This window comes from Lissotriton helveticus, chromosome 9 (assembly GCF_964261635.1).
Source record: "Lissotriton helveticus chromosome 9, aLisHel1.1, whole genome shotgun sequence".
In the NCBI taxonomy this organism is placed as follows: Eukaryota; Metazoa; Chordata; class Amphibia; order Caudata; family Salamandridae; genus Lissotriton; species Lissotriton helveticus.
In genome coordinates, this window is record NC_136070.1 from 1,001,875,466 (window position 1) to 1,001,893,226 (window position 17,761).

Below are 17,761 nucleotides of genomic sequence, written 5' to 3' on the forward strand. Positions count from 1 at the left end.
CCGATAAACAAAGATGATAGTTTTAGAGCAAAGAGAATCCTAATAAGTGGAAACACGTGACCATTTTCCATAATTATTTGCACCGAAAAGCAAATTAAAATCTGCTGAAACTAAGGTAAATAATGATGTTACTCCTTCTTAAACCAATGCCAAAAATGAGGGAGAATTGCATCAAAGTGCATTCTCGCATTCACTGTTTGTGTGCACATTTTTATCTGAAACCTCATACAGTGATTAGAAAGCAGGCTGATTGAAATATGTGGAGTCTCAGTTCTCCTGCGCATATTTATTATCAATTACAATGTGAGTCCTGATGTCAAGTTATCTACCTTGATGTAGCGTAAAGCTTACCAAATGTTTCTTACCATTCACAATAAATCAATCACTAGGACCATTTCCTAACCCATCCAAACCATATAATAATTTGTATTCCCTACCCTCCAATATCTTGACTTCGATTTTCTGATGGATCTGTTTTGTTGAGCTGATGGGTACTAGAATACTCGGAAGATGCAAACAATTATCCTCAGAGGACCTGGAATAGATATTTAACGTGACCATAATCTTCTCAAATCTGAAACAAAACCTTCCTTAGCCACACATATAGATTCCTTGAAATAATAGTTATGACCAAAAGAATGAGACAAAATCTATAAAGATAATTCAGGAAAAACATTTATCTAATGCCTCAGGTTGCAAAGACCGATCAGGGACACATTTCAATATCCGATTTAATGACCATTTGTTAATGCAAGTAATCAAGTAGCTTAGCACAGGCCATTTCAGCAGCACGATTCAGCCTATAGAACGCATGGGAAAAAAATACAGATTCAGTTGTTAATCATACAAACCAAAGCAAGGCAGTTCGTTTCAGATCTGTCTTCAGATGACTCCGTTTAAGCTACAGCACCAAGGGGCACATGCATCATTGTACGATTTTGCGATTCTTAATTTGCGAAAATTACCGAATCGCAAATTAAGAATTGCAAAATGGTATGCATCATTTTTTTCACTATTTATTTGCGATTCGGTAAAAATCGCAATTTTTACCGAATCTCAAATAAATAGCGAATTCCAAAGTGCATTTTCGCAATTCCCATTGATTCCTATGGGCCGAAAGGCCCATAGGGGTCAATGGGAAGGCATTTAAGAATTCGCAATTTGTTGATGCATTCCATGGGTGCAGGGGGGGGGGTCCAAAGGACCCCCCCCTGCACCCCTGAAATGTATTTGAAAGTGCATGTTTCACACACACATGTCCTAAGGACATGTGTGTCTGTAACATGACAGTTTAAAAAATGCATTTTTTTCCTTTGTGAAAGATTTTCGCAAATTAACACGAGGGTCAACCTCGTGTTAATTTGCACTTCCTATTTCTTAATTCGCATTTTTTTTTAAATTGATGCATTGCATTTAAGGAATCGCACAAATGCGATTCCTTAAATGCATTCGCATTTTTTAGAAATGCAAAAAAATGCGAATGAAGAAAAAAAGTTTGATGCATACCAAAAATGGTTTTTGCATTCGCAAACGGACGATTTTTCCGATTCGCACCGTTTGCGAATGCAAAAACCAATGCCGTAGCAGGAGTCACGTAACCTCTCAGCCAAAAGGTTATTTCCCACACAGCTTTACCAGCCGGCAAAGTACAGGATTTGGAGTTGGAGTTGCAGTTTGAAATAAAGTTCAGTTCATAAGAGTCAATCCCACCATGAGCGAGTGCATAAGGGACATAGAATCAAGAGTCAATCTGACAGCATATCAAGCAGGAACGATGAATGACAGCCAGCCCCTGTCTGCTCCCAGATAGAGCAATTATATTCCTAATGTTCCAGGTTTACACCCTTTAATGTATCGATTCCATCAGTCGATGAGGTTTTCATTTGTCATTCACGGTGGGCTGTCATGGGGTGATCAGTAAATCATACAATTCTGGATGAAGTAAATAATCCTTTTTGCAAGTCTCATTATTAATTATGTTCAATTTAGGTAGCATTTCGTCAATTCCAATGAAGCTGAAGTTACTTGTATATGTCAGTAGCCAGTCCGTTCCCAGCCGCCTCAGCCTGGGTTTGCAACAATATTTGTTAAAGTTCTATCATATACGCTTCTAGTTAGAAGTTAGGCTATTGTTAGGCAGAACAGAAGTGAAACTCTACAGAAAGTTCTCATGGGGCTTGGGTGACTGCCTCACATGATTTTACATTTGTGTAAGGAAAAAGAAAGCTCTGAGGCCGACATGGGAAAATAGCGGAATCACTATAGTGTTAATATTAATGAAGATCATACCTTTGCAATTGCGTTTAATTTTCATCATTAATTTACTAATGATTACCTTCATTAAATACATGTCAGTATTAGGTACAAAAAAAAATCTAGTCATTAACGTGTTATCATGCAAGCATAATTTCTAACGTGAACATTTTCAGTGCATGTATTTTCATATGCGTTTCAAAAAGCCCATATTCATTCTAAGTCAGTTCTCTTTGCAAAACTAATTTATCTAAATTTCTCTAGTACCATTATGCATATTCATTTTAATGCACATTATGATTATAGTTATTCACGAAAGTGCTCTTTATTATTTTATTTTTATCTCTTACAAAACGTAAATGTATTAGCATGACATTTTTGTTTTTCTCACTTTGTTTACATTTTAGTATCATCATTGTTTAAAGCACTGCATGCTTTTACAATGCAGTATGTGAACTCATGTTTTCGACTAATAGGTTAACCGGTCTCATCCTGTATAAAGCATTGTAAATGATTTTTCCAGGCAGGAATTGGTAAAAATAAAAACCAAGTAACATATAAGCTCCATCAACCTGTACAATAAATCATACCAACGTTCATCTGATTTTTTTTATTTTTAATCAAGCCCCCGGTGGCCATCATTAAAGGAAATTCCCTTTGAGTTTACCTCAAGGTATTTGTATATAAAATCAAAAACACAAACGGTGATGGGAGGAATGCTTGCAATTTGTCTAACCACTGGCAAACCCATCGATCTTTTGCATACTTTGCCACTTCAGTTTGGACCCAGCCATATGCAAATCATTCTTGACAATGCTCCAATAGGAACAGTCCAGCCTGATCTGCCACGCCTGCCAAGCAACACAAGACCAGTTTTGCACTGTGAGCTTGATGGACCGGACTTAGTGGCAAGGGTTTGCCCAGATGTTGGCCCATTGCTTACTGTGCCACTTGAACCAAGCTACACCATTCTATGAATTGGTCTCTTTGAAATGATATAGGCCATTCATTCAGAAATTTTCTGTTAAAAAGTATAGGTGGAATGGTTTTTCAGTAATGGTTTTCCATGAAATAGTTTTTCCCGTGAAACCGCATAAAGGGAACTATAGAAGTTGGTTTGCATCTGCAGTGTTTTAGACCTTGTAAAAGAACCCTCATTACTGTGTGTGGTATTTCGTTTTGCAGTGCTATTAAAGTACTTCTGTTTTGACAAAGACAAGCACTGGGCTGAACATCTACTTATTGTGTCTGTTGGTTGACTGTTGCGTTCTGAGCTCATCCCCCCCTCACTACCTTCCAGAGAAAAAGCCCTTGACTGCTTACCCTGATAAACAAGTGCAGACAGGGTTATACTTGGCCCAGTTTGCAGAGACATAGTAGGACTGACCCTAGGACATCACTCTCAAATGGCCCCATCCGCTCCTGTTGAGGTCCAGGAGCCCTTGCCTGCCCGGTGACCCATAGAACAAAGTCTGACATCGGTCAAACCAATAACCTCCATAGCACCATCTTCTGATGTTAGCGTAATCAATAAGCAGCTTTCAAACCATTGTTAGCAATATAAAGTACATTCACTAATAAATAGTAAGTTGTCAATCATGGAGCTGTTTCCACTGCTCATCAATTAGCGAGCAAGAGTGAAGCAGGAATCCTCTTTCACTAACCCTGGGCGTGAAAGTGCCTGTTATTGACAGCTACATTTTTATGCTGTGTGAGCTACCCCACCACCCACAAATCCTTTTAAATGCTCTGATCAACTGTGCCTGAAGCCTTACACAACATGGCCTCACTTCCTCAGCCTACCTATCCTTTTATATTGGCTCTAGAAATAGCAAATACTTTAGTGCCCAACTCGCCACACTTTAACCATTGCTCTCCTCCCACACCAACATTTGAAAGAAATACCTGGTCTCAGATGCTCTCAACGACCAATTTCCCTCACACACACAAAAATGGAAAAATACACTCCCTATTGTCATGCCACCGACTCCGTGACCACTGTTTCACTCTCCCATAGTGCTTCACTGTTCACTCCCCACCTTCCTTCGTATTGCTTCGGTGTTCCACCCACTCTGTGTCAATCTGCGCTCATACCCGCTTCAAAAGAAAGAAAATGCAATTGGTAATTTTATTTTCTGTTTAGTTACCAGTCCAACTCAGATCTGTACCTAAAAAGACAAAAAAAGCACCTGATTCATTTTGTAGTCAAATGTTATGTTATAAGCTGTTTTGTATCGCGCTCAATTACTACCGGAGTATCCCGGCGCGGTATACCGCTGGGGCCCTACTGGGAGTCCCCAAGGTGAAGCCAGGCATCCCCGGCGTTGATGGGGCCGTTGCGGCAAGCTAATGCCCAGAGTTGCCGAGTGGGACCCCTGGTTAGAGTAGGCACCGAGGCGAGAGCTATGGAGTCTGCTGACCCTGGTCCACGACCCTGCCGCGTCGGGAATTGAACCCTGGTCCCGGGCCGACTCCTGCTTCCGGGTCTGCCGCCTCTAACCAGTGAGCCACACCACTCCACTCCACTCCAAATGTGCCGACAAGATGACATGGGTCGCCGCCTCTAAGGCTTTTGTTCATTTTCAACTTTGGCTGTGCTACACAACATTGCAGATGTTGTGCAGCATGGCTAAAATCCATTGGCAAAGCCAATATGTCACCAAGGCTAGATAGGGTGACCAACTGTCCGTAATTTTCACGGACAGTCCATAAATTAGCTCTTAAATCCGTTGTCCATGATAGAAGTCTCAATGAATGGCATTTGTCCGTAATTTCAGCCTCTCAAACAAACAAAAGTTTATTTACACAATTTAAGATTCCCCAGCTACAGTGCAAGGGAGTCTCCTGTACTCATTCCGGAGGGAGGGGCAGACCGCTGAAAAGAAATAAGCCCAGGGTGTCTGCTTCCCCAAAGAAATGCAAATGTATGAAAGGCTTCTTGGGAGGCGTTAATTACAGCAATTCATGGAACTTTCTGATGACAGGATATTTTGTTTTTGCAAGGTACAGTTAGTAGACAGAGTTCATGAACTCGAAAATGTATTCAAAGACCAATAGACTAGGACAGAGCATGCTGTGAAAGAGGAGTTTAATCGACAGAGAGAAGCATTCAGCAAACATGAGAAATAACAAGCATTTGCAATCAATAGGTCTCGCATTTACGCGTGTTTAAGTTATTGGCATTGTAAATGACAATGTGTTTAATTTATGTTTCAAAAATCAAAACATAAATAAAGGCATTGTCATTTACAATGCCAATAGCTCAAACTCGCATAAATGCGAGACCTGTTGCATTGCAAATTCTTTTTTGTCCTGTGTGTGATCCACACGCTGATACCTTGTCAGTTGTGTGTTAACTCAATGTGACTCTTAATAATCCAGCCACGAAAACCACAAGAGAGAGGGAAGTAGAAGCAGAAATAGAGAAGTGATAGGTGGCTAGGGAGAAGGTGGTTTGTGAGAGATAACAGTGGTGGAGGGACAAAAGGAAGGAGGAGTGAGGTGAGAGAGACATCGAGAGAAAGAGGAAGTGACTGTGTGACAGTAATGAGAGAGAGGTGTAAAAAGAAGGCAGTGTACAGAGCGTGACTTGGACACATAGGGCCAGATGTAGGTAATTTGTATTTACCGATTCATAAATACCGAATTTTACCGATTCGGTATTTATGAATCGGTAAATATGAAGAGGGGAGATGTAGCTAATTTTCAACATTGAAATTCCGAATCGGTAACATTTGGTATTTACCGATTCGGTAAATACCGATTCGGTATTCCCTATTGATTCCTATGGGCTGTGAAGCCCATAGGAATCAATGGGAAATACCGATTCGGTATTTACCGAATCGGTAAATACCGAATGTTGCAAGGGTGCAGGGGGTGTCACTTTGACACCCTCTAGCACCCCGAATTCAGGCACGTGTGCCATGTGGCACACAGACATGCCCTAAGGGCATGTCTGTTTGTCACATGGCATAGGTGTGCATGCACACATGTGCATGCACACCTGGATTCGGTATCTTACCACCCAATTGGATTGGGTGGTAAAATACCGAATCTGTAAGGCCTTTGGGACTCAGAAGAGTCCCACCTACATTTGGATTTACCGAATCGGTAAAATTACCGATTCAGTATTTTACAGAATCGGTAAATTTAACGATTCGGTAAATTTACCGATTCTGAAAATAAAGGCCCCTACATGCCAATTTCTAAATACCGGTCGGTAACGGCCGATATCGGCCGTTACCGACCGGTATTTGGGCTCCTACATCTGGCCCATAGAGAGGAAGAGTTAGAAGGGAGAGAAAAAGATAGGGAGATAGGAGAGGAGCCCTTTTTAAAGAGGCGTCTCCGTGTTGCATGCAACAATACACTAGATTGAGCCCTCCGTCCATTCTCTCACCCTGGAACCTTTGCCGCACTCAGTCACCCACACCATGATGTACCCTAGCATTGACATCTGCGCTGTCTGTGAACCCGGGCCGTGCATCTCCCCTTCAATCCCAAATCCATGTCCAAGGCCCTACCACAATCTAGGAGCTGAGTGGGTGCACGTTTTTAAAATAAGTCATGGAGACAATGTCCTTTGCGAATATGACCTTCACCTTAATTTTTTGTGGGGCAATCTAGCCTTATCAGCAAGTGGCCTTTGCAAGTATTACCCCATGAATATTTCATTGCTCAAGGAGGAGTGGAGTAGCTGGTCCACTGGTGAGCACACCACTCCCCAGAAAACATCACTCTGTCTGCAGAGTGTAGAAAAGGGTGACGCCACTATCCCCATTACCATGTATCAATAGCAGGAAGTGCAAGGAAAAGTCACATGACTGCGTTTTCCTAGGAAGTATTCGGATTCAATTCAATCACCCATTAAAACCTGCCTGGTTCATATAACACAACCACCTATCTCTCCCGGCAAAGGGGACCCAGCTTACCAAGATCACCAGTCTCTTGCAGGCAGGGGGTTTGAAGCCCCAGCAGCTGCGTTAAGGCCACCCTCATGCACGCATCCCAGTCAGAGGTGACTGCATCCACAGTGGAGCGGCCGAACAAGATGGGAAGATGGAGGGGGGCACTGAGTAGGGGGCGGCAGCTCGGCTGTGGGAATCAGTAATCGGAACATGGTACAGCACCAGAGTGCTCTGCGTGGAGCTAGAGTCAGTGCCACTCAGCTAGCAAGTATACACAAGGTATATTCAGATAGTATACTTTGTTAGCATAAAAATGTATTTATTTCATTACAAATCCTGATGAAAATGTTTAAACTTTTGCCCGAAGGGGCAACCGAGTGGTGGGCGGAAAGAGAAAGGAAAGAAGAAAAACAAGATATACCGTACACGGAATTAACTGCAGTCCACACTAAATACCATCATACTACTAATTTGATGTACGTTCCCACAATTTTGTATGGCTAGCCATCGGGATCTTCATGGGTTTTGCTGGGTTTGTGATTAGCGTCCCTTTACCAGAGAGCCATTGTCCCCAGTAGCCGGTGAATACCGTTTTAGGGGGTCCTTGCTCAGAGCCACGCGTGCCCCATTCTGTGTCTCATACCCTCTTGCTGTTGTGAATTCGGCATAGAGGGGGGCTGTGAGGCAGCGTCGGCTGACCCAGATAGAGTAGGATCATAGTGGGCACGTCACGCTTGGCTGCTATTGTATAGAGTGTACTCACTCCTGTGTGCATTGACCTGCTTTTTGTCCGCATTATCTGTCTAACCCATGTATATTTGCTGTGAAGCGCTCTGATACCCTCGGGTCCAGCCAGCGCTATACAAAACTTTAATAAATAAAACGTATTAAAAACCGGAAAAAAACAAGGTGCTCGGACGCTATTCTTAAAGCGTCCTGCAATGCAAAAAGAAATATATATATATATATATATATACATATTTTGTTAATTTAACCCACATTAAAAAAAAATAGGGGTGCCATTGCGAGCCACACATTTTAAAAAGAAGATGCACAGGCACCATTACACAAAGCAAAACTGGAGTAGAGCAGCCTGGGCAAGAGAAAAGGAACTGCAATAGGCATAGTTGAGCAGCAAAAGGGTGAAAGTGAAGATCACATTACTTTCACTGGAGCACAGCATAGAGCGACAGGGTATCAGTAGAACCTGCTGAGTTGCAAAAACACGAACAATTCAAAGATCAAACAAGGAGATAAAGTGCAGCGCTCCTGAAACTGGCACAGCGCTGAATGAAAATATGTTAATGTCTCTTCTTTGTGCATGCGTATAATGTAAGGTAGAGCGCGCCTGGTAATGCACACTATTTTAAAAAAAGACAATTACGCTGTGTAAGCGTAACAAAACTGTAGTTAGGCGGTGCTGCTTCCATAATAACCGGAAGTTACCTATCGGATGAAGAGCCAATAATAAGCCTTCTAACAAAGAATATGCCAAAGTTAACTAATGGGAAGCGGTGAGAAATTACCAAGTAATAAGCGGAATTTCACCACGCATACAGATTACTGGAAGTCTTGGAGAGACAGCGCATGCGCGCTGCCTAGGTGAGACCTAAAAAGGTACTGAGATCGAACTGCTAAATATTAGCTGATGTGCAATTTATTTTCAACTGCTGTATTGCAAGCCATCGGATATTCACCGTGGAGTTTGGCAAAGAGAATATGGTCCTCCAAGTATACATTTTCTACTTTATGAAATAGTATGCAATAGCACCGTAAACTGTAAGATGACTCAGTGAGTCAAATTTCTGTTGCTGACTTCTGTGTATCGTACAGCACAAAGGTCTGAATCCTGTCAGGGCTCGCTCAGCTATTCATCCTTCCAAGTCTGATAAACCGTTTACAACTCAGTTAGGCAAAAAATAAACCCTGTAAATAGTAAGTAATTCCTGTTCTCTGTTCCTCTGGGACATAAAAACATTATTTTGGTTGTCTACTTAAATACTATTGCGCAACCTCCTCTGATGTGTGTGTAAAACATACCTTTTCCCCAGAATTTGTATCCTGAATTTTGCATTTCTGTCCTGAATTTTTGTCCTGAATTTGGACCCTTTGTCCTGAATTTTTACACTCGCTGTCCTGAATTTGCCCTCATGCCAGTTGGTCACCCTGAGGCTAGACCTATTGACTTAGCCAATGCTTGTATTCACGTGCATGGCACATTCTGGGTCGTGGCATGCAGTGCCTGCCTCTGTCTCCTTCCACTCTTTATAAACATTTCATTTTCTAAAATCAGAAGAATAACCTTCTTCACGAACACTCAATTTCTAAACTATTTCAATATGTGCTTTTGTGTTTGATTTTGTGATTTAAGTAGAACATTTTTCACTTGTAGTTGATATTTTCCATATTACTCTTGTCCAGTGTGTTGACACCAGTCAGTCTGTTTGGTAAACGTAAACTGAGATAATGTAGTTCCCAGCTGTTCACCCTGTGCTCCAAGGCAGCCTTTAAGAGAAATGTTATAAATGCTCTACCCTTCCCCTCAGAGCACTATCTTGTGAGGATAACTGATCCCCTTTGATTACGCCATTTTTTCGTGGACAGGTCTCTCTCATAAACACATTCTTCGATGAGTGAGACATATGTTTTCCTAACCAGGAAACATACCTGAGATTACAACGATGCATGGTGAGGCATGCCCTGTTAATAACTGCTTATCCGCACCACTCATTGGATATATTAATTAACTACGTTTTATTGTGTGTGGTGACTAACAGCACGTTTATGCTTCGATGTAAGCATTCACAGGGAACATTTCTTTTTGGAAAGCACATATAGGTTAATTTTGGAAAAATAGTCTAATCCAAAAGGCTAGTAACAATGATTAGTGGGTTCAGGCCGCCATCCAGACTCCTGCAAGCCACAGACCTACGAACCTTAAGATCATTTTCACCCTGTGACAGTGTTGAATTTGAGTGGGTGGGGCCTACCAACAGTCTTTTTTTGGTGACTGTAGGGGGCTGGCTTTGTATATGGTGCACACTTATTTAAGTGAAAAACAACAAGTGATGGACTGAATGTGGATCAATGTCACACACTCCCCCAGTCAAAAGATCTGGGCCCAAATCCATCGTTTTTTTGCACTCCACACCACCCTGGGTCAGATAATGGCTTTATGCAAATCAGCTCTGACCCTGTTGCCCCATGGGAACAGTCCAGTCCGAACTACAACAGCCATATCTTTCCCAGACCGGAATCAAGCATCCGAGGACCGGACCGGTTTCGAGGTAACACCTCTCTTCAGCCCGGCTAGCTTGACTCCAAGTGGTGTGGAGTGCCTGGGACCCACGTCTGGGCATCCCCAGCGCACTTAGGGCGGCAATTGCAAAAAACAACAAGTGATGGACTGAATGTGGATCAATGTCACACACTCCCCCAGTCAAAAGATCTGGGCCCAAATCCATCGTTTTTTTGCACTCCACACCACCCTGGGTCAGATAATGGCTTTATGCAAATCAGCTCTGACCCTGTTGCCCCATGGGAACAGTCCAGTCCGAACTACAACAGCCATATCTTTCCCAGACCGGAATCAAGCATCCGAGGACCGGACCGGTTTCGAGGTAACACCTCTCTTCAGCCCGGCTAGCTTGACTCCAAGTGGTGACATTGATCCACATTCAGTCCATCACTTGTTGTTTTTTGCAATTGCCGCCCTAAGTGCGCTGGGGATGCCCAGACGTGGGTCCCAGGCACTCCACACCATTTGGAGTCAAGCTAGCCGGGCTGAAGAGAGGTGTTACCTCGAAACCGGTCCGGTCCTCGGATGCTTGATTCCGTTCTGGGAAAGATATGGCTGTTGTAGTTCGGACTGGACTGTTCCCATGGGGCAACAGGGTCAGAGCTGATTTGCATAAAGCCATTATCTGACCCAGGGTGGTGTGGAGTGCAAAAAAACGATGGATTTGGGCCCAGATCTTTTGACTGGGGGAGTGTGTGACATTGATCCACATTCAGTCCATCACTTGTTGTTTTTTGCAATTGCCGCCCTAAGTGCGCTGGGGATGCCCAGACGTGGGTCCCAGGCACTCCACACCATTTGGAGTCAAGCTAGCCGGGCTGAAGAGAGGTGTTACCTCGAAACCGGTCCGGTCCTCGGATGCTTGATTCCGTTCTGGGAAAGATATGGCTGTTGTAGTTCGGACTGGACTGTTCCCATGGGGCAACAGGGTCAGAGCTGATTTGCATAAAGCCATTATCTGACCCAGGGTGGTGTGGAGTGCAAAAAAACGATGGATTTGGGCCCAGATCTTTTGACTGGGGGAGTGTGTGACATTGATCCACATTCAGTCCATCACTTGTTGTTTTTTGCAATTGCCGCCCTAAGTGCGCTGGGGATGCCCAGACGTGGGTCCCAGGCACTCCACACCATTTGGAGTCAAGCTAGCCGGGCTGAAGAGAGGTGTTACCTCGAAACCGGTCCGGTCCTTGGATGCTTGATTCCGTTCTGGGAAAGATATGGCTGTTGTAGTTCGGACTGGACTGTTCCCATGGGGCAACAGGGTCAGAGCTGATTTGCATAAAGCCATTATCTGACCCAGGGTGGTGTGGAGTGCAAAAAAACGATGGATTTGGGCCCAGATCTTTTGACTGGGGGAGTGTGTGACATTGATCCACATTCAGTCCATCACTTGTTGTTTTTTGCAATTGCCGCCCTAAGTGCGCTGGGGATGCCCAGACGTGGGTCCCAGGCACTCCACACCATTTGGAGTCAAGCTAGCCGGGCTGAAGAGAGGTGTTACCTCGAAACCGGTCCGGTCCTCGGATGCTTGATTCCGTTCTGGGAAAGATATGGCTGTTGTAGTTCGGACTGGACTGTTCCCATGGGGCAACAGGGTCAGAGCTGATTTGCATAAAGCCATTATCTGACCCAGGGTGGTGTGGAGTGCAAAAAAACGATGGATTTGGGCCCAGATCTTTTGACTGGGGGAGTGTGTGACATTGATCCACATTCAGTCCATCACTTGTTGTTTTTTGCAATTGCCGCCCTAAGTGCGCTGGGGATGCCCAGACGTGGGTCCCAGGCACTCCACACCATTTGGAGTCAAGCTAGCCGGGCTGAAGAGAGGTGTTACCTCGAAACCGGTCCGGTCCTCGGATGCTTGATTCCGTTCTGGGAAAGATATGGCTGTTGTAGTTCGGACTGGACTGTTCCCATGGGGCAACAGGGTCAGAGCTGATTTGCATAAAGCCATTATCTGACCCAGGGTGGTGTGGAGTGCAAAAAAACGATGGATTTGGGCCCAGATCTTTTGACTGGGGGAGTGTGTGACATTGATCCACATTCAGTCCATCACTTGTTGTTTTTTGCAATTGCCGCCCTAAGTGCGCTGGGGATGCCCAGACGTGGGTCCCAGGCACTCCACACCATTTGGAGTCAAGCTAGCCGGGCTGAAGAGAGGTGTTACCTCGAAACCGGTCCGGTCCTCGGATGCTTGATTCCGTTCTGGGAAAGATATGGCTGTTGTAGTTCGGACTGGACTGTTCCCATGGGGCAACAGGGTCAGAGCTGATTTGCATAAAGCCATTATCTGACCCAGGGTGGTGTGGAGTGCAAAAAAACGATGGATTTGGGCCCAGATCTTTTGACTGGGGGAGTGTGTGACATTGATCCACATTCAGTCCATCACTTGTTGTTTTTTGCAATTGCCGCCCTAAGTGCGCTGGGGATGCCCAGACGTGGGTCCCAGGCACTCCACACCATTTGGAGTCAAGCTAGCCGGGCTGAAGAGAGGTGTTACCTCGAAACCGGTCCGGTCCTCGGATGCTTGATTCCGTTCTGGGAAAGATATGGCTGTTGTAGTTCGGACTGGACTGTTCCCATGGGGCAACAGGGTCAGAGCTTATTTGCATGACCCAGGGTGGTGTGGAGTGCAAAAAAACGATGGATTTGGGCCCAGATCTTTTGACTGGGGGAGTGCGTGACATTGATCCACATTCAGTCCATCACTTGTTGTTTTTTGCAATTGCCGCCCTAAGTGCGCTGGGGATGCCCAGACGTGGGTCCCAGGCACTCCACACCATTTGGAGTCAAGCTAGCCGGGCTGAAGAGAGGTGTTACCTCGAAACCGGTCCGGTCCTCGGATGCTTGATTCCGTTCTGGGAAAGATATGGCTGTTGTAGTTCGGACTGGACTGTTCCCATGGGGCAACAGGGTCAGAGCTGATTTGCATAAAGCCATTATCTGACCCAGGGTGGTGTGGAGTGCAAAAAAACGATGGATTTGGGCCCAGATCTTTTGACTGGGGGAGTGTGTGACATTGATCCACATTCAGTCCATCACTTGTTGTTTTTTGCAATTGCCGCCCTAAGTGCGCTGGGGATGCCCAGACGTGGGTCCCAGGCACTCCACACCATTTGGAGTCAAGCTAGCCGGGCTGAAGAGAGGTGTTACCTCGAAACCGGTCCGGTCCTCGGATGCTTGATTCCGTTCTGGGAAAGATATGGCTGTTGTAGTTCGGACTGGACTGTTCCCATGGGGCAACAGGGTCAGAGCTGATTTGCATAAAGCCATTATCTGACCCAGGGTGGTGTGGAGTGCAAAAAAACGATGGATTTGGGCCCAGATCTTTTGACTGGGGGAGTGTGTGACATTGATCCACATTCAGTCCATCACTTGTTGTTTTTTGCAATTGCCGCCCTAAGTGCGCTGGGGATGCCCAGACGTGGGTCCCAGGCACTCCACACCATTTGGAGTCAAGCTAGCCGGGCTGAAGAGAGGTGTTACCTCGAAACCGGTCCGGTCCTCGGATGCTTGATTCCGTTCTGGGAAAGATATGGCTGTTGTAGTTCGGACTGGACTGTTCCCATGGGGCAACAGGGTCAGAGCTTATTTGCATGACCCAGGGTGGTGTGGAGTGCAAAAAAACGATGGATTTGGGCCCAGATCTTTTGACTGGGGGAGTGCGTGACATTGATCCACATTCAGTCCATCACTTGTTGTTTTTTGCAATTGCCGCCCTAAGTGCGCTGGGGATGCCCAGACGTGGGTCCCAGGCACTCCACACCATTTGGAGTCAAGCTAGCCGGGCTGAAGAGAGGTGTTACCTCGAAACCGGTCCGGTCCTCGGATGCTTGATTCCGTTCTGGGAAAGATATGGCTGTTGTAGTTCGGACTGGACTGTTCCCATGGGGCAACAGGGTCAGAGCTGATTTGCATAAAGCCATGATCTGACCCAGGGTGGTGTGGAGTGCAAAAAAACGATGGATTTGGGCCCAGATCTTTTGACTGGGGGAGTGTGTGACATTGATCCACATTCAGTCCATCACTTGTTGTTTTTTGCAATTGCCGCCCTAAGTGCGCTGGGGATGCCCAGACGTGGGTCCCAGGCACTCCACACCATTTGGAGTCAAGCTAGCCGGGCTGAAGAGAGGTGTTACCTCGAAACCGGTCCGGTCCTCGGATGCTTGATTCCGTTCTAAGAAAGATATGGCTGTTGTAGTTCGGACTGGACTGTTCCCATGGGGCAACAGGGTCAGAGCTGATTTGCATAAAGCCATTATCTGACCCAGGGTGGTGTGGAGTGCAAAAAAACGATGGATTTGGGCCCAGATCTTTTGACTGGGGGAGTGTGTGACATTGATCCACATTCAGTCCATCACTTGTTGTTTTTTGCAATTGCCGCCCTTAGTGCGCTGGGGATGCCCAGACGTGGGTCCCAGGCACTCCACACCATTTGGAGTCAAGCTAGCCGGGCTGAAGAGAGGTGTTACCTCGAAACCGGTCCGGTCCTCGGATGCTTGATTCCGTTCTGGGAAAGATATGGCTGTTGTAGTTCGGACTGGACTGTTCCCATGGGGCAACAGGGTCAGAGCTGATTTGCATAAAGCCATTATCTGACCCAGGGTGGTGTGGAGTGCAAAAAAACGATGGATTTGGGCCCAGATCTTTTGACTGGGGGAGTGTGTGACATTGATCCACATTCAGTCCATCACTTGTTGTTTTTTGCAATTGCCGCCCTAAGTGCGCTGGGGATGCCCAGACGTGGGTCCCAGGCACTCCACACCATTTGGAGTCAAGCTAGCCGGGCTGAAGAGAGGTGTTACCTCGAAACCGGTCCGGTCCTCGGATGCTTGATTCCGTTCTGGGAAAGATATGGCTGTTGTAGTTCGGACTGGACTGTTCCCATGGGGCAACAGGGTCAGAGCTGATTTGCATAAAGCCATTATCTGACCCAGGGTGGTGTGGAGTGCAAAAAAACGATGGATTTGGGCCCAGATCTTTTGACTGGGGGAGTGTGTGACATTGATCCACATTCAGTCCATCACTTGTTGTTTTTTGCAATTGCCGCCCTAAGTGCGCTGGGGATGCCCAGACGTGGGTCCCAGGCACTCCACACCATTTGGAGTCAAGCTAGCCGGGCTGAAGAGAGGTGTTACCTCGAAACCGGTCCGGTCCTCGGATGCTTGATTCCGTTCTGGGAAAGATATGGCTGTTGTAGTTCGGACTGGACTGTTCCCATGGGGCAACAGGGTCAGAGCTGATTTGCATAAAGCCATTATCTGACCCAGGGTGGTGTGGAGTGCAAAAAAACGATGGATTTGGGCCCAGATCTTTTGACTGGGGGAGTGTGTGACATTGATCCACATTCAGTCCATCACTTGTTGTTTTTTGCACTTATTTAAGTGAAGCACCTTGCACTAATCCAGTCAAGCATTATGGTGATTTTTGCGGTCTCAGATAACCATAGAAAGCTCTCTAGGTGGTAGCTGTGAAAAGCAGCCGTCAGACTTATCCAAAAGGAGTGTTAAGCAGCTTGTTTTACTAGATCTAATCATATTGTTTAGGTTAAACGAAAAAGAACCACACAGTGTATATATAAAAATAGGTCTATTTATTACACAACACTCACTAACACATGGGTGTATCTCCTACCTGGAGATATAAACACGAATACACAACAATACTTCAATTGCAAATAGGTAAGTAAGCATAATACACAGTAGTCTCCAAGGGGAGACCAAACCATATACTAAAAAAGTGGAATGCGAACTGCGACCAAAGTCGGGACTTGGACCAGGAGACTTAGAGGAGCTGGGTCAAAAGGAACCCCCCAAGGTAAGCATCTAGTAACCTCACGGAGGCTGTGTGCAGAGTGGAAACACAGCTGCGTACTCAATAGAAGTCAACAGGAAAGTCACTTCGATGTTATGAAGAAGGACACTTCCCAGTGGAGCCTGAAGAAACCCCATGGAAGACTGAAGGTTGGAGAGTCACCCCACCCGTGCATACCCCAGGAACCAGGATACCTACACCAGGGAAGATGGGTGCATAGGTGCGAAGTGACGGAAACCGCAGTATGCCTCAATGGAGGACTTCAGTAAAGATGTCCCTGGCGAAGACTGTGCAAGAGTCCGGTTGAATCTAAGGGTGGATTCTTGAAGAAAAGAACCTGCAAGCAGAGGGGACAGAGTCTATGCCACTCGGAGGTGACCAGGAGGCATGGAAGAGCAATGCCCACCGATGTCGGAAGGTGCAGGAGTGACGACGGTGACCTTGTCGCTGCACCTGTGAGGACAAGGCGATGCTGAGGAAAACCAGTAGCCATGCACGAGCTGTCCCATGTTAGATGTCCAGCACCAGGAGTTTGATGTCTGGCTGGAGCACCAACAAGCCTTGGAAGCTGCAACAGGTTAGGGAAGGGAAGAAGGAGCAATGTTGGGAGCAGCTGGATAAAGGAAGGGACTTACCACAAGTAGGAGAGTCAAAGCAAGCCCCATCAAGCAAGGAACCCACTGAAGCAGGAAAAGACCCTCGAGAAGGGCTGGCAACCCCTTAGGAAGACAGGACCCGTCTCTCCGCTGCCGTATCCCAGGCATTAGCTGGTTTGAGACAGATGTACCCGCCCGTCTCTGAGTCCACAGTGACTCACTATCGCTGATTCTTTCAATCCAGACCCCAGACGCTGAGTTGGAAATATCACCGGCTATACGGACCGTTACCCCATTTGTGCTTACAGCCCTGAAGAGTCATGGGCTCCTTGCCCGCTTGACGAAACACGTGTCGGCTGGTCATTTGCTTTTGAAGTTACCTTTCAACAAAGGAAGGTCAAATACAATCCTTTAACAACAAAAAGACTTTCTATCGTGTCCACTTTGTTTCATTTACTACCTATTGTGTTCTTTTGATTAAGCAGGGCAGGCAGAATCATGTCTGGAGTCGGCAGGGCAGAATCATGTCTGGAGTCGGCAGCAGCACTAGCTTGCTGGCAGAACTTAGGAAGCTGTTACCAGGAGGACTAGGGGCTACCCGGAGGAGCCCTCCCACATTGGGGTATGATTCCAACATGTTTGATGCCAAACATGCCCAGGTTCGGCACAGCCACTATATAGTTGGCCATTGCATAATGACGGATGCCCACTATATGTATTAAAATTGCTGGCCGCAGTTACAAAACCTGGAGAATTGACTCCCGGGTTGGTATGGGTGTCTTGCTCATGCAGGGGCACCCACACATTTATAACCCAGCACCTTGCCTTCAGGATTAAAAGGCCTGCCTTAGGGTGGCTTATAGGTTTCAAGTGTAGTGACCTTAGATATAAGA